Here is a 21,544-nt window from a genome sequence, read left to right as displayed (position 1 = left end):
TGAGTGGCCTACAGTCCCGCTACATTTGCTTAACGAATTTGTTTCACTGTCTTTACTGCTTTGTCGAATACCTGTTAGGCGATGTTGCGTCCTACTCAGTGTCTCTTGCATAGCATGAGGAGAGTAACGAAGGCAGCTTGGTCTGCACTACAGTACATAGTCATAATACATCGTCTATTTCTCTCCCCTTTTGTTCGTTGTTCGTTGCCAATCTCGTTTCTGCTACTTTTCGATACTTTCGTCGGTCTTCGATTTACTATCAATCCATTTACTGCTCTCATTAGACTGCTCCTTCCATTCACCACCTGCTGTAATTCTTCTTTACTTTTAATCACAAACTTGAACGTTTCTTTTATTTCCATGACTGGTTCTTCAGCGTATAGATTTATCAGTGAGGGTGAAGGCTATTTCACTGTATACACCCTTTTTATTCGAAAAATTAGTTCTTCTTGGTCTCCCATTCTTATTGTTCCGCCCTGGTTCTTGTACATATTATACAACTTCCGTCATTCCCCATAGATTACTAATGTTTTTCTCAGAATTTTGAACATCTTACACCATTTTACACTGTCGAAAGTTCTTTTGAGGCCGCCTAATCCTATGACAGTTTCGGAACGCCAAACTCATCGCCTATTTCTCTCCCTTTTTGTATTGTTCTGTACGTTATTCTTATAAGCTACTGGAATTTCTGAGCCCTTAAACTGATTCTGCGATACATTTTGCACTTAACTGCCCTTGGTTGCTGTTTTCGTGGTTGTGTGAATGATATTTTTCCAAAGTTTCATGGTATGTCTCCCGACTCACTGATTCCACACGAAATTTAATAGTTGTGTCGTTAAAACTCCCCTCGATGATTTATGAAATTCTGAAGATATGTTCTCCATTCTTTCTGTCTTATTTGACCGTAAGTGTTCCTAAGCTTTATCAAACTCTGACTGTAATTCTGAATTACCTATCTCTTCAATATCGACCTCCATTTATTCTTCAGTTCATGGCACCAGACAATTCCTCCTACTCTTTCCAGCTGTGATGTTCAGCTGAGGAATTCCCGTAGCTCTCTTAATGCCAGTTTCCTTGACTTTAACTTCACCAAAGATTGTTTCGACTTTTACACATAAGGATTCAGTCGTTCGGAGGTTCCTATCAGCCTCATGTTAGCATTGAGGAGTGTTTACCAGCATGCAATGTAGTCCGCTAGTGGAACGATTAGGAGATATCAAGACTCAAATTAACCGTTCCGTGGAAGAGCTGATCACATTGGTTGGGATCCTATGAGTATCATATGAATGTAAAATCGATGGAGTCAGGGCAGCCATAAACATCATCATGCAGGATCTCAACTGTCCCATGCCACTAGCGCTAGAGAGGTCATAATTATTACCTACCCACTATCCAGTAGCGTACAAGCCACTAATATAACTTGAATCAGGAAACTGAATACTTTGCATCAGGATTTTCTGCTGAGCTCGAGAGCTGTGTCGCTCAAGAGTGTCGAAGTTGCTGTCTTCCTGACCTAGTTCCGGTGTTAAGATTTTCACGCTGTTGATACTTCTGTGTGACGGTTTACCACTAGCCGTTCGAACTTAGAAAATTTTTGTCTCGTGTTTCCATACTAACTGTCGCAAAAGGATTTTAACAGACAGCCGAAGATTAATTTATGAGTAGCGTCCGTATTTCTTAACTGTTACTGACTAGACGATGCTTAACTTTCATCATTCCAGTACGACAAATTAACAAGTGACGTTGGCCACAGAACATCACCTACCCATTCTTAGAAAGCGATTCCGTTCATTGTACCGTAATATTAATCTGCTTACTACGGACTGTGCATGTGATGTTCGTGTGCACGTTTCAGCGAATAGGTAAGCAAAGGATATCGTTGCAAATGCATCACTGCTTTCGGAAACATCGATGATGCAGTGCCCAGACTTACGCTTTCCTCGCGTGACACCCTGAGAGCCATGCGTCAAGATAATCAAGTGGTTACAGTGCTTTTAGACTTCCGAGAACTGTTTGACTCGGCACTACTCCAAGGTTTATTAACACATGCACTGTTATGTGGAGTAGCAAACTAAATATTGTTATTGGATTCAGGGTTTCAGTGGCCGAGCAGTTCTAGGCGCTACAGTCTGGAACTGCACGACCGCTACGGTCGCAGGTTCGAATCCTGCCTCGGGCATGGATGTGTGTGATGTCCTTAGGTTAGTTAGGTTTAAGTAGTTCTAAGTTCTAGGGGACTGATAACCTCAGTAGTTAAGTCCCATAGTACTCAGAACCATTTGAACCATTTTCAGGCTTTCATTTTAGGGAGGACGCAACGCCTTTTCTTAGATGGAGAGTAACCAATAGAAGTTTAAGTAATTTCAGACGCGCTCCAGGCAGTGTGCTGGAAGCTCCGTTGCTCATATTGTAGAGCGTGACACGTGGAAGACTGTGGGTCTTTAAATAAAGAGTATTCGCAAATGATAGAGCACAGCAAACAGTCGTTCCATTCTTTTAGGGTTTATTAGGCAAATCTAGATTTCGGCTACTGCCTAGCCATTACCAATGCTCTATTTCATTGCATCAAGACTACTGTGTAGTGATGGCCTAGCTGCCATCAGTGGCATCCTTATAGCACAACGCTATGTCGATGATATGTTCAGTTCTGTTTTGTTACTCTGCATAGCAAGCCCTCCTGGGTTTATATTTCAGCAAGGGAATGTCCACTAATACACGACGAGAGTTTCTGCTGTGTCTTCATGCTCGCCAAACATTGCCCTAGTCAACAAAGTCTCCCCAATTGAGAACGTTTGGAGCTTTATGGGCAGGGTCCATCGACCAGCTCAGGATTTTGACGATCCCGGGCACCAAACCCACAGATTCTTTTCTTAGGGTATAACCGACCTTCCAGATTTAATAATATGATTCCGTGGTAACCGTCACGTTTCCAAGGTTAATTCATCACTAATTCAGTTCCAATAATAGACAGCTTTAAGTTGGTGATCCCTACCAGCATCTAGTTGAAGGGACTAACAACATAAAAGCAAGTAGCTCTTAACTCTCTCTCACCCTCCCCCCCCCCCCCCCTCTCTCTCTCTCTCTCTCTCTCTCTCTCTCTCTCTCTCTCACACACACACACACACACACACACACACACACACACACACACACACACACACACACACACACACACACACATACACACACGCAAACAGCAGGAGAAAGACCTGGAAGTTACCTAGTTATGTACTCACAGTTTTCAAAGCTACCTGTACTGCTCTGTCTGACATGCTTACCACAACCGATGTTGCACTGATAAATTCACGAAATCTGCGCTAATTAGTCAATTTCATTCATCATATTCGTTGTCTCTGCAAAGCCAGCAACTGTGCCGGTAATTATTTAAATAGTGAAAACTGCATCACTTTTTTCATGCGTAACAGGACGCGTTTCGGCAACCTATTCTGATTATCGAGGGTATTTCCTTACATAATTATTTTTTGTGATGTCTGCACGTGTAATTTTCTGCCTTTATTCCACTTTAATATTTTTTCTTTCAGGTTCTACTGCAATCAAAAAATCTGCCCAATAAATCTTGAGTTTTTTTGTATGCTAATGTTAGAAATAGTATTTTTTTGTCTACTTACAAGTAGGGTGCATCCTCCATTACACAAAATATCGTACATACAAGAATGACATTTTTAAAATCAAAACATGTTGTAGTGGTATTATCACAGTATGGTTTCACAAAGAATTGGATACAGAGAGGGGTGCTACATTTTACGAGTATGTGTACTACGTTATTCACATACAGTTGTCAATTATAAAATTTACTTTAGCGTTGCAGACTGTAATTGACTTTTTAATTATGGATTGTGCTGTATATTCTACTCAAAATTTACAACAAAATAAAATATAAAGCGTAATAGATAACTTAAAAATCATTAAATGGTAAAAGAAATTCTATATTAACAACTCTATGTAAACAATGTAATGTTTCAAAACCAAACGGTGTCAGTAACAGTTCTCGTGTCTCATTTTGTCTGTTGTTTGACAAGACACGGAACAGGATTCCAAACATAATTTAAGCAGAGAACCGCGTCTCTGTTTATAAGGCCCTTTGCTACTTTCATTTCACCTACTTCCTTAATAACACTATCTCAATAGTTGAAAGTGCACGCCATAATCTCTGTGTTCTTGTGTTCCGTAGGACCATCTGTACCAAGGCAATGTTCTGTAACACCAGAAACGCTGTTGTAAGCGTGTGTGACACTTACTTTCTACTCCACAGTCATCCACGACCATGATGGTCTGACCAACATGCAATATGCAATATATGCAAACCACGTGCCCTACGCAAACTAAGATCATCGTTTACAGGTCATAAAAAGCCCGTATCTTAGATGACTGCCGAAAAACATATTTGATCAGTCCTGTTGAAAATGCTTCCTGTCAAAAGCCAAAAGGCTGTAAACGTGGATGCCACCTCGCAAGTTTCATCACTAAGCAAATTTACGGCGCTCACCTGCCGAAATATCGACGTCAATGGATGACATTACCCGGCTGCATTCTCGCAAGTTGGTTTAGCGGTTTGTATGCTCAGGGAAATTCAAGTTTCACATCTAACTGAGAATGTTCACCGAAGAAGCAAGTGAAAAACACGCCACTGAAGGCTCACAGAGAGAATGCGCGTTACTCTGAGTGTATATTCGAGTTAATGAAAGTTCCTTCCATTCCGTGTTGTGGGTGCGGTTGCAGTGGTTACAGACACAACGTATCACGCGCGATAACCCACCGCACGACTTCCTGTCCCATCCGCACCGCACTGCGGAGTCCGGAGTCACTGGAGTATGTTCTGTGTTACTACCCACATCCTCACGGCCGTAGACTGCCCCTTATCTCTCGGGAAACGCAACCCGCTTTGCTGCCAGCCGTCTGCACCAGCAACTGTGGCCGCTGAAATACACGTTGCTGTTATGACGATGTATATGGTACCTCTGTTCCGCTCTTCTGTACATACCAGGGGGTGAGGGCAGGATGGGCACCGGCGTGGAGGGGTGGGGGGTGGCCAGAGAAAGCTAAGGAAGCTTAAGTGAACCGTCGACGCTAGTATCATAGGGAATGGTTTCCAATAAAGCGACCGTTCTATATACCTATGTGCAGATTTGAGGATACACTGCTCGGCCACTGAAACTGTATCAGCGTGAAAACAGGATGCTATAAATGTTAAATAGGTATGAAGAGTACGCAGATGATTAGTATTAAAGCGCAGTGGCACAATGAAAGTGAGGTTCAAATGGTTCAAATGGCTCTGAGCACTATGGGTCTCAACTTCTGAAGTAATCAGTCCCCTAAAACTTAGAACTACTTAAATCTAACTAACCTAAGCACATCACACACATCCATGCGCGAGGCAGGATTCGAACCTGCGACCGTAGCGCCGCGCGGTTCCAGTCTCTAGCGCCTAGATCCGCTCGGCCACTCCAGCCGGCTACGTGAAGGTAAAGCCATTTACTTTCAGTATACAAGGACAGATTATGCGGCAGGTTTCTGATTCACACATGAAATTCGGCTTAAATGTCGTCTGATTGTGGCAAGGACAATTTTTTATCGATGCGGCCCGCCACGAATTTCTCTCCTATGCCTACGTTTTCATCTCAGACTAGAAATTCCACCCTAATTCCTCAATTATTTGTTAAATGTTTTCCAGTCTCTGTCTTCCTCTACAGTTTTTACCCTCTTCAGCTGTCTCTAGTACAATGCAGCTTTTTCCCTGAATTTATAGTAAATGTCTTATCATCCTGTCCCTCCTTTTTGTCAGTGTTTTCCATATGTTCCTTTCTTCGCCGATTCTGCAGAGAACTTCCTTACTCTCTATTTTATGTCCACCTATTTCTCAATATCCTTCTGTAGCGCCATGCCTCAAACGCTTCGACTCTCTTCTACACCGGTTCTCCGAGTGCCTACGACTCACTAACTTACTATGCTGTGCCCCAAACGCTCAGAGCGAAATTTCAACTTCAGGTCGATATTTGATACTATTAAACTTATCTTGCCTAGGAATATTGTATTTGTCTGGGGTAACCTACATTTTATATTGTCCTTGTTGCGACCGTCATGTGTTACTTTGTTTCCAAGTTAAAAACAATTCCAAACTATTTCCGTGTTGTAGTCATCAGTTTTGTTCGTTGCCAGTCTCGTTTCTGCTACTTTTCTATACTTTCGTCAGCCTTCCATTTACTATCAATCCATTTTCTGCTCTCATTAGACTGTTCCTTCCATTCACCACCTGCTGTAATTCTTCTTTACTTTTAATCCCACTCTTGAGCGTTCCGTTTATTTACATGACTGGTTCTTCAGCGTAGAGATTGATCAGTGAGGGTGAAGGCTATTTCACTGAATACACCATTTTTTATTCGAAAAATTAGTTCTTCTTGGTCTCCCATTCTTATTGTTCCGCCCTGGTTCTTGTACATATTATACAACTTCCGTCTTTTCCCATAGATTACAGCTATTTTTCTCAGAATTATGAACATCTTACACAATTTTACACTATCGAAAGTTCTTATGAGGCCGTCTAATCCTATGACAGTTTCGGAACGCCAAACTCATCGCCTATTTCTCTCCCCTCTATATTCTTTTCTATTGTTCTGTACGTTATTCTTGTAAGCTACTGGAACTTCTGAGCCCTTAAACTGATTCTGCGATACATTTTGCACTTAACTGCCCTTGGTTGCTGTTTTCGTGATTGTGTGAATGATATTTTTCCGAAGTGTCATTGTATGTCTCCCGACTCACTGATTCCACACGAAATTTAATAGTTGTGTCGCTAAAACTCCCCTCGATGATTTATGAAATTCTGAAGATATGTTCTCCATTCTGTCTTATTTGACCGTAAGTCTTCCTAAGATTTATCAAACTCTGACTGTAATTCAGAGTTACTTATCTCTTTAATATCGACGTCCATTTATTCTTCAGTTCATGTCACCAGACAAATCCTCTTTCCAGCTGCGATATTCAGCTGTGGAATTCCTTTTGCTCTCTTAATACTAATTTCCTTGACTTTAACTTCACCAAAGATTGTTCCGACTTTTACACGTAAGGATTCAGTCGTTCGGAGGTTCGTATCAGCCTCATGTTATCATGGAGGAGTGTTTACCAGCATGCGATGTAGTCCGCTAGTGGAACGATTAAGAGATATCAAGAATCAAATTAACCGTCCCGTGGAAGAGCTGATCACATTGGTTGGGATCCTGTGAGTATCATGTGAATGTAAGATCGATGGAGACAGGACGGCCATAAACATCATCATGCAGGATCTCGACTGTCCCATGCGACTAGCGCTAGACAGGTGAAAATTATTACCTGCCCACTATCCAGTAGCGTTAAAGCCTCTAACCTAACTTGTATCAGGAAACTGAATTCTTTGCAGCAGGACAAGAATTCGCACGTACAATATGACGACATATGGAGCACCAAAGCCATTCAGAAACGTGCCTAATGTTCTGTTTCTCTTGATGCGCCAATAGAGAGAGGAGTACTGAGAATGGTGCGTCCATTGACAACTCTAGATATAGGTTTAGCACCACTTCGTCCTTCCTGAAGAAACCCAGTTGTATGTACTGGGTGAACAGTAATGAAACGAACAAAGTGCAGGGACGGATTCCTGACTGGAACTTGAGCAGAAAAAATCCTGACCAATGAAAGTCTCTCTGACCAGGGGCCATGTGTTACTTGTGTGTTGCAGGCTGTGTTATTGGCGTAGCGTACTGTAAGCAGCAGAATGATCCACTATTCATGTGGGGAACAAACGGTGTTTGTGTAGGGCCAAGCAGATGGAAATGGTCGGGATGCAGCACAGCTATAGCAAACCAAGTACCAACACCAACCACATCACTAAACATTTCAAACCATTTTTGGGCATTTGGGCATTTGTGTGGTCATAGTTCCTTTCAGAGAGACGAACATCCAGGAGGGGAGGGGGGTGGACTTCGTGTACACCGGATTAGATGAAACCCCAGTACAAGGTCCAATCAAGTTGTCCGCGAACACTGTGTAAGTCAAAGCACGTGGATCCTGCATGACAACCACTACTATCCATATTACCTGCAATGAGTCTAAGGATTTGAATATTTTTACCATGGTGCGGCAGAGTCAGCAACTGTAAAATGTAATTATATTAAATTTCAGCCTCCAGTTGCATAAGAAACTTTACCTAGGTTTCGGCTATAATGATGTAGACTTCTTCAGAAATGCCACAATACAAAATAATTAAAACATGCCAAATATTGGCCTTGTCAAACTTAAAATGTTAGTACTACAGTACATAGTCTTAAGACTGCGTCACTTCTACTGATGTTTACGACCCAGCGCCCGCAGCCCACCTGTCTCGCCTGTTGGTGTGACGTATCGGCAAAACATTAGTAGAAATGACGCAGTCTTATAACTATGTACTGTAGTACAAACATTTTAAGGGGGTAAGATGTCAAACTGGCCGACTTGGAGCAGGAGAGGCACCACAGGACATTTTAATTTCCACTGTCTATACTTTTACAAATAAATTCATGAAACTTTGTCAGCATGACCGGGAAGGGTCAGGATTGACGCTCATAGCACTGGAAGTTCAAAAATATAACAAAATATATTTTTTTACATGTGAAATGTCATCATTTTTTCACTTACTATTGGCTGCATTCGTTGCTATACGTACACTTTTCTTCATAAGAAAGGGAGATCCTTCGATGAATTTTGTACAGCATACAAACCATACTTACAGGTGTATGAAACTCTGTGCTAAAAATTGAGATAATTAACCATACATTTTGAGATTTTTCTAAACATGAAGTTTAAAATGTAACAGCTCATTCATTTTTTCATTTACTTAATAAATTCTAGAGTTTCAGACACCTGTAAGTATGGTTTGTATGCTGTGCAAAATTCATCGAAGAATCTCTCTTACTTGTGAAGAAAAGTGTACCTTTGGCAAGAAATGCAGCCAATAGTAAGTGAAAAAATGATGACATTTCACACGCAAAAAAACTTATTTTGTTATACTTTTGAACTTATATTGCTATGAGTTTGAATCCTGAATCCTTCCTGGTCGTGTTGACAAAGTTTTATGAATTTATTTGTAAAAGTATAGACAGTGGAAATTAAAATGTCCTGTGGTGCCTCTCCTGCTCCAAGTCAGCCCGTTTGACGTCCTACCCCCCCCCCCCCCCAACCCCCCTTAAGTTTGACAAGGCCGATATCTGGCATGTTCTAATTTTAATTTTTATTGTGACATTTCTGAAGAAGGCTACATTATTATAGCCGAAACCTAGATAAAGTTTCTTTGCCTATGCAACTGGAGTCTGAAATTTAATATAGTCCAAGAATTGTTGACGAGGTGGTTGCTCTCGGCCGGCAGACCATAACAATGTGTGAATCTCAAGGTGACCTGTGTAAGTGGATTTCCCCATTTGTGATCCGTATCGTCCACTCCGCTTGTACATTGCTCAGTTACACTAATATGAATATCGCTTATATATACTAAGATGGTATCTGTTCTTTCGGAAATTGTCCGAAAGAACGGATATCATCGGTGGCCATGCAGCTCGTTAAAATTAAATTACAATGAAATGAACATCCTTACCTGCTTACAGGCGTGGACATACGTCAACGGGGACAGACGAAAATGTTTGCCCCTACCGGGACTCTAACGAGCTGCATTATCACCGATGATATATGTTCTTTTTCGTGGACATATGTCAACGGGGACAGACGAAAATGTTTGCCCCTACCGGGACTCTAACGAGCTGCATTATCACCGATGATATATGTTCTTTTCCGTGGACATATGTCAACGGGGACAGACGAAAATGTTTGCCCCTACCGGGACTCTAACGAGCTGCATTATCACCGATGATATATGTTCTTTTTCGTGGACATATGTCAACGGGGACAGACGAAAATGTTTGCCCCTACCGGGACTCTAACGAGCTGCATTATCACCGATGATATATGTTCTTTTTCGTGGACATATGTCAACGGGGACAGACGAAAATGTTTGCCCCTACCGGGACTCTAACGAGCTGCATTATCACCGATGATATATGTTCTTTTTCGTGGACATATGTCAACGGGGACAGATGAAAATGTTTGCCCCGACCGGGACTCTAACGAGCTGCATTATCACCGATGATATATGTTCTTTCGGACATGTCCGAAAGAACAGATACCATCTTAGCATATATGAAGTTAAGGCTCACCGGCCACTTGACCATCTTCTTCTTCTGTGCGAATGCACAAACAGTGCCCGAACTCTTACGGGAATCAGCAACGCGCCGCGAGTAATGAGTATAATGGGCGGGGGCACTACGAATGTAGTGCGGGACAATACGTTGTGAATGTGGGTTTCGCGGGAGGCGTGCCAGAGATAAATCCCTGCAGTCGCGCTATCCGCTGTGTCCTCGGTGGCTCAGATGGATAGAGCGTCTGCCACGTGAGCAGGAGATCCCGGGTTCGACTCCCGGTCGGGGCACACATTTTCATCTGTCCCCGTTGACGTATGTCAACGCCTGTAAGCAGCTAAGGGTGTTCATTTCATTGTAATATCGCTTATGTTCGACGTCAACGGGCAATAACTGCTTACAAAAGGCAGGTGGCAGCACCAACAGTGGAGAGTATGAATTGCGTCGGGTGAGTGGTGATTGGGGGGGGGGGGGGATATGCATCTGTTGTAATATGGAAACGGAGCAAGTTATCTGACGTCCAGAACGGCGTGATCACTGGCTTCCAGGCCAAGGCTGGAAGTATTTCCAAAACTGCAATCATTGTAAACTGTACGCAATGGTACGTGATTCAAGTATACCGTGCACGGCAAAATGACGCTATCCAAAACCGGCGTCGAGGCAACTTTGGTGCACCACAGGCCATAGATGGCAGTGGTGAGCGACAGCTGCAGAGATGTATACAAGGTGAAAAGTATTGAAACCGACAAATTTTGAGAGGTTGTAGGGGACATCAAAACAAACATTTTTCCCTAATGTCATTTTTTCCTATGAGGATTATTTAAACCGGTAGAGGCCAGAGGCCGTATTACGCTCTTCAGTTGTTAGAGGGCGTATTACACTCTTCAGTTGTAGGCAACTGCTGTCCACCAATGTAGTAGTGCATTGTCTCTGTTTACTAATGGAGCGATACATCTGGAGTGAATACACTGTTATGATTGATGCTTACTACGTAGCGCACCGCAACAGATGAACTGCACAGCGGGTTTATCAACAACAATATCCTAATCGCCGTATCCCGCATCATCTACATCTACATCCATACTCCGCAAGCCACCTGACGGTGTGTGGCGGAGGGTACCTTGAGTACCTCTATCGGTTCTCCCTTCTATTCCATTCTCGTATTGTTCGTGGAAAGAAGGATTGTCGGTATGCCTCTGTGTGGGCTCTAATCTCTCTGATTTTATCCTCATGGCCTCTTCGCGAGATATACGTAGGAGGGAGCAATATACTGCTTGACTCTTCGGTGAAGGTATGTTCTCGAAACTTTGACAAAAGCCCGTACCGAGCTACTGAGCGTCTCTCCTGCAGTCTTCCACTGGAGTTTATCTATCATCTCCGTAAGCTTTCGCGATTAGTAAATGATCCTGTAACGAAGCGCGCTGCTCTCCGTTGGATCTTCTCTATATCTTCTATCAACCCTATCTGGTACGGATCCCACACTGCTGAGCAGTATTCAAGCAGTGGGCGAACAAGCGTACTGTAACCTACTTCCTTTGTTTTCGGATTGCATTTCCTTAGGATTCTTCCAATGAATCTCAGTCTGGCATCTGCTTTACCGACGATCAACATTATATGATCGTTCCATTTTAAATCACTCCTAATGCGTACTCCCAGATAATTTATGGTATTAACTGCTTCCAGTTGCTGACCTGCTACTTTGTAGCTAAATGATAAAGGATCTATCTTTCTGTGTATTCGCAGCACATTACACTTGTCTACATTGAGATTCAATTGCCATTCCCTGCACCATGCGTCAATTCGCTGCAGATACTCCTGATTTCAGTACAATTTTCCATTGTTACAACCTCTCGATACACCACAGCATCATCCGCAAAAAGCCTCAGTGAACTTCCGATGTCATCCACAAGGTCATTTATGTATATTGTGAATAGCAACGGTCCTATGACACTCCCCTGCGGATCACCTGAAATCACTCTTACTTCGGAAGACTTCTCTCCATTGAGAATGACATGCTGCGTCCTGTTATCTAGGAACTCCTCAATCCAATCACACAATTGGTCTGATAGTCCATATACTCTTACTTTGTACATTAAACGACTGTGGGGAACTGTATCGAACGCCTTGCGGAAGTCAAGAAACACGGCATCTACCTGTGAACCCGTATCTATGGCCCTCTGAGTCTCGTGGACGAATACCGCGAGCTGGGTTTCACATGACCGTCTTTTTCGAAACCCATGCTGATTCCTACAGAGTAGATTTCTAGTCTCCAGAAAAGTCATTATACTCGAACACAATACGTGTTCCAAAATTCTACAACTGATCGACGTTAGAGATATAGGTCTATAGTTCTGTACATCTGCTCGACGTCCCTTCTTGAAAACGGGGATGACCTGTGCCCTTTTCCAATCCTTTGGAACGCTACGCTCTTCTAGAGACCTACGGTACACCGCTGCAAGAAGGGGGGCAAGTTCCTTCGCGTACTCTGTGTAAAATTGAACTGGTATCCCATCAGGTCCAGAGGCCTTTCCTCTTTTGAGCGATTTTAATTTTTTCTCTATCCCTCTGTCGTCTATTTCGATATCTACCATTTTGTCATCTGTGCGACAATCTAGAGAAGGAACTACAGTGCAATCTTCCTCTGTGAAACAACTTTGGAAAAAGACATTTAGTATTTCGGCCTTTAATCTGTAATCCTCTGTTTCAGTACCATTTTGGTCACAGAGTGTCTGGACATTTTGTTTTGATCCACCTACCGCTTTGACATAAGACCAAAATTTCTTAGGATTTTCTGCCAAGTCAGTACATAGAACTTTACTTTCGAATTCATTGAACGCCTCTCGCATAGCCCTCCTCACACTACATTTCGCTTCGCGTAATTTTTGTTAGTCTGCAAGGCTTTGGCTATGTTTATGTTTGCTGTGAAGTTCCCTTTGCTTCCGCAGCAGTTTTCTAAGACCTTTGCTGTGTACCAACGTCTGCGTGAGACCGGGTCATTTAGCAGATTACCTGGACAGGGACGCCGTCGCACGATAAGAACGCTGCAATTTGAGGACGCTGTCTTGCAGCATGTGGAGCGGGATCCTTCAATCAGCACTCGTGCAATTGTACGTAACATGGGGACGAATCAGACGAATGTAAGAACAGTCCTTCGAGAGCAATTGTTACGTCCATTTCACATACAGCGTGTCCACAACCTGGAACCATTTGATTATCCACCCAGAGCACAGTTTTCGCAGTGGTACCTGGAACAGGGTGAAACGCATCCTACATTTCCGTCCTCTGTGTTGTTTACCGATGAAGCAACGTTCGGGCGTGATGGAGTCTTCAACATGCACAATTCGCACATTTGGAGTGAGGATAACCCGCATGCCACAGTTACTAGCGCTCATCAAGTGCGGTTCTTCGTTAATGTGTGGGTCGGTGTTGTTGGGGACTGTTTAATTGGGCCATATCTGCTACCTAGGCCATTAAATGGCAGGCACTATTACAATTTTCTCGCCAGAGCATTGCCATAATTGCTGGAAGACGTCCCGATCACTACAAGACAACGCATGTGGTTCCAACATGACGGGGCGCCGGCACATTTCAGTCGTCGTGTGCGTCGATTCCTGGGCCGACGGTTTCCAGAAACGTGGATTGGCAGAGGTGGTCATGTACCATGGCCTGTTCGATCCCCAGACATGTCCCCTCTGTACTTTTTGTGTGGAAAGAGATGCGCAATTCCTATTGCATCAGAAGAGGGTCTGGTTGCCTGGATAGTAGTAGCAGCAGCAGCAGGAATAATTCAGGGTACTCCTGGGGTTTTTGCCCGTGTCTGACAGAACATGATCCGACGGTGTCACCTTTGTTTACGTGTTAATGGAGGCAATTTTGAAAATCTACTGTAATTGAAATTGGGTTGTGTTAATGTGTTGTCTCTTGGTCATAAAAAAATTGAAAAGTGTTTGTTGGTTTAATTAATTTGTCGCCAAAGAAATCTTCCTCTACCGGGTTAAATATCTCATAGGGCAAAATGACATTAACGAAAAATACACTCCTGGAAATGGAAAAAAGAACACATTGACACCGGTGTGTCAGACCCACCATACTTGCTCCGGACACTGCGAGAGGGCTGTACAAGCAATGACCACACGCACGGCACAGCGGACACACCAGGAACCGCGGTGTTGGCCGTCGAATGGCGCTAGCTGCGCAGCATTTGTGCACCGCCGCCGTCAGTGTCAGCCAGTTTGCCGTGGCATACGGAGCTCCATCGCAGTCTAACTGGTAGCATGCCGCGACAGCGTGGACGTGAACCGTATGTGCAGTTGACGGACTTTGAGCGAGGGCGTATAGTGGGCATGCGGGAGGCCTGGTGGACGTACCGCCGAATTGCTCAACACGTGGGGCGTGAGGTCTCCACAGTACATCGATGTTGTCGCCAGTGGTCGGCGGAAGGTGCACGTGCCCGTCGACCTGGGACCGGACCGCAGCGACGCACGGATGCACGCCAAGACCGTAGGATCCTACGCAGTGCCGTAGGGGACCGCACCGCCACTTCCCAGCAAATTAGGGACACTGTTGCTCCTAGGGTATCGGCGAGGACCATTCGCAACCGTCTCCATGCAGCTGGGCTACGGTCCCGCACACCGTTAGGCCGTCTTCCGCTCACGCCCCAACATCGTGCAGCCCGCCTCCAGTGGTGTCGCGACAGGCGTGAATGGAGGGACGAATGGAGACGTGTCGTCTTCAGCGATGAGAGTCGCTTCTGCCTTGGTGCCAATGATGGTCGTATGCGTGTTTGGCGCCGTGCAGGTGAGCGCCACAATCAGGACTGCATACGACCGAGGTACACAGGGCCAACACCCGGCATCATGGTGTGGGGAGCGATCTCCTACACTGGCCGTACACCACTGGTGATCGTCGAGGGGACACTGCATAGTGCACGGTACATCCAAACCGTCATCGAACCCATCGTTCTACCATTCCTAGACCGGCAAGGGAACTTGCTGTTCCAACAGGACAATGCACGTCCGCATGTATCCCGTGCCACCCAACGTGCTCTAGAAGGTGTACGTCAACTACCCTGGCCAGCAAGATCTCCGGATCTGTCCCCCATTGAGCATGTTTGGGACTGGATGAAGCGTCGTCTCACGCGGTCTGCACGTCCAGCACGAACGCTGGTCCAACTGAGGCGCCAGGTGGAAATGGCATGGCAAGCCGTTCCACAGGACTACATCCAGCATCTCTACGATCGTCTCCATGGGAGAATAGCAGCCTGCATTGCTGCGAAAGGTGGATATACACTGTACTAGTGCCGACATTGTGCATGCTCTGTTGCCTGTGTCTATGTGCCTGTGGTTCTGTCAGTGTGATCATGTGATGTATCTGACCCCAGGAATGTGTCAATAAAGTTTCCCCTTCCTGGGACAATGAATTCACGGTGTTCTTATTTCAATTTCCAGGAGTGTATTTGTTTTGATGTCCCCTACAACCCGAAAGCGTTTATCGGTTCAAATACTTTTCACGCTGTATAGTCAAATATGGGCGCAGCTCTTGAGATAGTGACTGCTCAGGTGCCCCAAGGACTATCAACAGTGTCTTCTCAAGGCCGCTCAGCAAATGTTGCTGCGTTTTGGCCTCTGCAGCAGATGCCTCGTTCAAGCATCCATGATGACTGGAGTTCACTGGTGACGAAGACTGGAATATGGGAATATGCACATCAATACCGCAACTGGAAGAACACTGAAATGCGATAGATGGCCATCTCAGATGATACACGTTTAAGCACCATGGCCCAGACGACCGTTTGCATGTGTGGCGCGAAATTCCTGAAGGCAGACACCCTGAATGAGCCTGTGGTAAAAATTGCTGTTTTGAAGAGCGCGCCGCAGCGCGTTGTGTGAAGCAGTCGCCCTCCGTATCTAGCGGTGGCGCCTCTGTGGAAAACGCAGCTTTGGTGTCTCTCTCTGGTGGGAAAGGGGAAAGGTTGCCTGTTCACGTGCATTTAAGGGGCGCTATGAGCTCGCCAGTCTGGGTGAGCCTGGAGTCAGTCTGGGGTCAGTCTCTCGTCCCCAGCTTGCTAGTCTGTCTCTCGTCCGAATTTGTGGCGCAGTGAGAGAACTGAACAAGTGTTCGCCCGGTCGGGGGCTTAGTTCCTGCATCTGAGTCTGCGCGTTAGGCCGCCGGTCTGCTCGAGTTGCTCAATCAACGGTCATTGGCGGTTGGATCGATCGGTTGGTCGGTCGCGCACTGAGACACAAGATGACTTGTCCGCCTTGAGCGTCCGCGCATGTTAGGTCGCCACGTGAGTCCAGTCAACACCGACTCAAAGGAAGGCCCCGGCGCTTGTTCATGACGTCACGTCAGCTAGGCACGGCGAACGCCAGGTCTGTTGCAGGCAGAAACGGCTGGGCGTGCTTATCACTATGAATCTCTTATTTTTGGACAAAATGTTTGGTACTGTTTTGGATTCTGCAGTTTTATTTAGATGTAAGATTTTCTTACTGTCGTAAAGCTACAAATGAAGATCATATCTCTGTATTACTGAATCCTGTCGAAACAAACGTAGATCAATATGAGAAGACGCTTTGCCCCATTGCAAGCTTCGGAAATTTTACATTCAAGTAACTATATTTACTTGATCCATTTTGTTTTCGAAATTTACCCCAACCCCCTTACAATGAAATCGTTTCTTTTATTTATTTATTTATTTTCGTTTGACATCGTCACTGGAAATGTGAACTAATTTACATGTCCAAATGTCCAACTGTTGCCAGTCATTAGATTACAGTCGTTTTCAACGAAAGGAATTCTAAACAGGAAAGAAAATAGCTTAATACATCGAAAATACTGCTGAGCTTAAACTTTTTTAAACATGCACATTAGAGAGATAAATATTCCCCTCTTGCAACGGAAAGGAGAAACTTTATAAGATAAAAAATTTTATTTGATAAAACAAGTATCTCTCTTTTGCCTCTTCTTCTGTCCCCCACCCCCTCCCCAAACGTCTACAATCGCAAGATATTTTATTAACATCCAGTGCTCCTCACCCCGTAGTCAACCAAGACACCTAAAGAAGAGCACCAATATGTTCACAGTTTCTTGTAAAAGCAACCCAGTACAAACGTAACTTCCTCAGATTTACAAATAAGGTAAAGAAGCACGAATTCTGTTGCTACTGGACCATGAAGTTGTTTTTGTATGTCAATCCTTAAAACAGGTGGAAATTTAAGTTCAGGAGCACACTATTTGTTAAGAAGTGTAATGAATTGCACAATTAATTGATTGCAGAAATCTCTCAGAACAATGTGTGTTGGTCAACTACCGCCAATAGTTTCACATTTGTCTGTGTCAGGGAGTATGCCTGCAACAGACCCCGTGCCTAGCTGACGTGACGTCACTAACAAGCGCCGAGACCTTCCTTTGAGTCGGTGTTGGTCCAGTAGGCCGCGCCGTATAGCTAGGGGTAGTGGCTTCGCGGCCGACACGAGAGCAACAGGAGTCAACCCAAGACATCGGTCTGGCCGGTGCGAGCTGCGACGCCGTGAGACGGGAGATCGGCGCGCCTTCCTGCGTCCGTTGAAGCGGCTAGCAGCGGACGGTTCGGGAGAGCGTTTTGGGGGTGCTGCGCCAGGTCTTCGCCAGAAATCGCAGTTAATTAGAAGTTAAGTGATTCGTGATACGTTGTTTCATTTACTTGTTAAATTCTATTTGTTTTCTTGGTAAGGTCACCAGCCGCTTTGTTTTGGGATCGTCCCACCATTCTTCTCCGTTTGCCCACAAGCGGGAAGGTGGTTATTTATGAACTGAATGGTCCGTTTTTCCCTGGTGGAGTAGGGGCGGGTGAGAGCAACCTGCGGTTCGGGTTGTTCGGTAATCTCCCTATCAATCTGCCGTACATTAATAGCAGCCTCTGTCATGTTTGTCGGATTCGATGTGTTAACGAATTTATTGCTTGAAGTGTAACGGCCTAATTCCTGAAATATGCTTTTATCTTGTATGTCATCTTGAAAGGCGGTATATGTGCACTGTAGAGCATGTTTGGCCAACCTTGTATAATTTTATTTAAGATTGCATTTCATGGGCATTTATTTAAATTGTAATTTTAGTATATAAAGTTGCCACCCTTCCACCGTAAGACCTTTCTTAGAAGTTAAAATCAAGTTGCAACTTCGGTGGCAAGTTAATCTTTTAATTTTAGTGTTCTTACCATTTCCATCCTATGGGGTGCATAGGTTGTGTCCTTGTGTGAACTGTTAAAACTTTTATTTTAAGCTAATCTGGTGTGTTGCAGATTTGCACCTGCGTAGTCATTCAGAGGTTGTTGTGAGCGGTCGTGACTACGGCCGTGTCAGAAGGGAGCGGCAAGGTTCTCAGCCCGAAAGCTCATACACTCAAAAATTTGTTTCTTCCTGCCTCTGAATAAATTGTAACTTGATATATAGAGGGTGCTTTCTGCTTATAATTTTAAATCTGTTTCTTAAAAAAAAAAAAAAAAGCTTTTAGGAATGAGACTCCCATTTGTTAAAAGCAAGTTCATTTTGATTTCATCAGGTACTCCCTGGCAACTACTTCTACGCTCACATGTGTTAATGTTCTTGATAAATCACTAGTAAATAACGTAATTTTTAAGAAAATTCTTTGAAAATAAATTCACGCTTCACTGAACAAATCGTCGGTAGGCTCCTGGCCAGAGGCAATACCCTGAGTGATCTCGTCATGCTAGAAGCCAAAATGGACCAGAACAAATTTTCATCTATCCTTGCAGACGATGTCCACTCCTACATGCAGTTTGTCTTTCCGCAGCATGCTGACAGCTACCTGTAAGACAATGCAACGCATCACACAGCTCGCAGTGTATGAGACCTTGCAGTCAAGGGAAGGCAGGATTCGGTTACGATTGTGGACGGGGCCGTAATCTGTTACTATTGGTTGCCTTTTAAAGTTACACACATTTATTTTTAAAACAGTAATTCCAGACTCAACAATAAATAAAAAATAGCACATTTTATTAGTTAAGGCATAAACGACTGTGTAAATAATAGTGTTTTCAGCACGTTACAATTTAGCAGATCACCATAAAATACAGATACAGATAATGTTTTGAAAAAAACAAGCCACCGTGATCACGGCTGAAGGCCATACACGCCATGAATGGCAATAAATTAAAAATGTCTAAGAACTAGCTGCAGTTACAACTTACACGTACTGAAATATTAAAAGGTAAGTGGCTGCAAACACAGAAGAAGGTATCAGACGCCAGTAATGGCAATAAATGAGATTTTAAGGCTTACTGCAAAAATACAAATATCGCATTATTTTTTCAAAGCAAATGACCAGATCATTGCAAGTATATAAAAAATTTAGAAACCTTCTGTAAAACAGCAAATACAAGCAAAAGTTAATTAAAAGGAGCAAGCAAATAACCACCAAACTGGTGAAATAAGATGTGGTAACCTTGTTACACAACCGTTACACTGCTAGATTTATTCCATAAGGCGACCGGAACTGTTAACTGGACATACATAACCCTTAATGTAGGCATTACAGGGTACAGTAATAAATAATACAATAATAAAACACAAGGACCAGTCACAGACGGTGATACTGGAATCGATCTCTGAAAAGGTCCGGCAATAAACATTTTCGCCAGCCATGAGATAGGCAGCCAAGATTTGCATTCCTTTCACAAGATGGTAACTCAGACTAGTGGCAGTCTAACGAATGATTACTGATAATAATGCTGAAGCTACCTGACATTCAATAAACCAAATGCAAGAATGGAACAACACGTCAAATCCAGAACCGGTGGACTTCACTACGCCTGTAGAATACCGTGCTTAGAGAGCCCAGAACGAGAAAGGAATCACTACCACCAAAGTAGAAGAATCACAAACGACCTTCAATCAACAAAGCTGTCAAAACTACACACCTTATCGGACAGCAGCGGCACGGCGAGGAAATGTACACTGTTGTTATATACACTCCTGGAAATGGAAAAAAGAACACATTGACACCGGTGTGTCAGACCCACCATACTTGCTCCGGACACTGCGAGAGGGCTGTACAAGCAATGATCACATGCACAGCACAGCGGACACACCAGGAACCGCGGTGTTGGCCGTCGAATGGCGCCAGCTGCGCAGCATTTGTGCACCGCCGCCGTCAGTGTCAGCCAGTTTGCCGTGGCATACGGAGCTCCATCGCAGTCTTTAACACTGGTAGCATGCCGCGACAGCGTGGACGTGAACCGTATGTGCAGTTGACGGACTTTGAGCGAGGGCGTATAGTGGGCATGCGGGAGGCCGGGTGGACGTACCGCCGAATTTCTCAACACGTGGGGCGTGAGGTCTCCACAGTACATCGATGTTGTCGCCAGTGGTCGGCGGAAGGTGCACGTGCCCGTCGACCTGGGACCGGACAGCAGCGACGCACGGATGCACGCCAAGACCGTAGGATCCTACGCAGTGCCGTAGGGGACCGCACCGCCACTTCCCAGCAAATTAGGGACACTGTTGCTCCTGGGGTATCGGCGAGGACCATTCGCAACCGTCTCCATGAAGCTGGGCTACCGTCCCGCACACCGTTAGGCCGTCTTCCGCTCACGCCCCAACATCGTGCAGCCCGCCTCCAGTAGTGTCGCGACAGGCGTGAATGGAGGGACGAATGGAGACGTGTCGTCTTCAGCGATGAGAGTCGCTTCTGCCTTGGTGCCAATGATGGTCATATGCGTGTTTGGCGCCGTGCAGGTGAGCGCCAGAATCAGGACTGCATACGACCGAGGCACACAGGGCCAACACCCGGCATCATGGTGTGGGGAGCGATCTCCTACACTGGCCGTACACCACTGGTGATCGTCGAGGGGACACTGAATAGTGCACGGTACATCCAAACCGTCATCGAACCCATCGTTCTACCATTCCTAGACCGGCAAGGGAACTTGCTGTTCCAACAGGACAATGCACGTCCGCATGTATCCCGTGCCACCCAACGTGCTCTAGAAGGTGTAAGTCAACTACCCTGGCCAGCAAGATCTCCGGATCTGTCCCCCATTGAGCATGTTTGGGACTGGATGAAGCGTCGTCTCACGCGGTCTGCACGTCCAGCACGAACGCTGGTCCAACTGAGGCGCCAGGTGGAAATGGCATGGCAAGCCGTTCCACAGGACTACATCCAGCATCTCTACGATCGTCTCCATGGGAGAATAGCAGCCTGCATTGCTGCGAAAGGTGGATATACACTGTACTAGTGCCGACATTGTGCATGCTCTGTTGCCTGTGTCTATGTGCCTGTGGTTCTGTCAGTGTGATCATGTGATGTATCTGACCCCAGGAATGTGTCAATAA

General features: G+C 44.8%; 1 non-coding gene across 1 annotated transcript; it reads left to right on the top strand.

Annotated features, from left to right (window-relative positions):
- The first annotated feature begins 10,430 nt into the window (after positions 1-10,430).
- Positions 10,431-10,504, top strand: Trnat-cgu (transfer RNA threonine (anticodon CGU)). Its single transcript has one exon. It is a non-coding gene; the product is annotated as a tRNA-Thr (tRNA).
- Positions 10,505-21,544: the final 11,040 nt, after the last annotated feature.

Source organism: Schistocerca serialis, chromosome 10 (assembly GCF_023864345.2).
Source record: "Schistocerca serialis cubense isolate TAMUIC-IGC-003099 chromosome 10, iqSchSeri2.2, whole genome shotgun sequence".
Taxonomy (NCBI): Eukaryota; Metazoa; Arthropoda; class Insecta; order Orthoptera; family Acrididae; genus Schistocerca; species Schistocerca serialis.
This window is presented reverse-complemented; position numbering and strand designations above follow the sequence as displayed.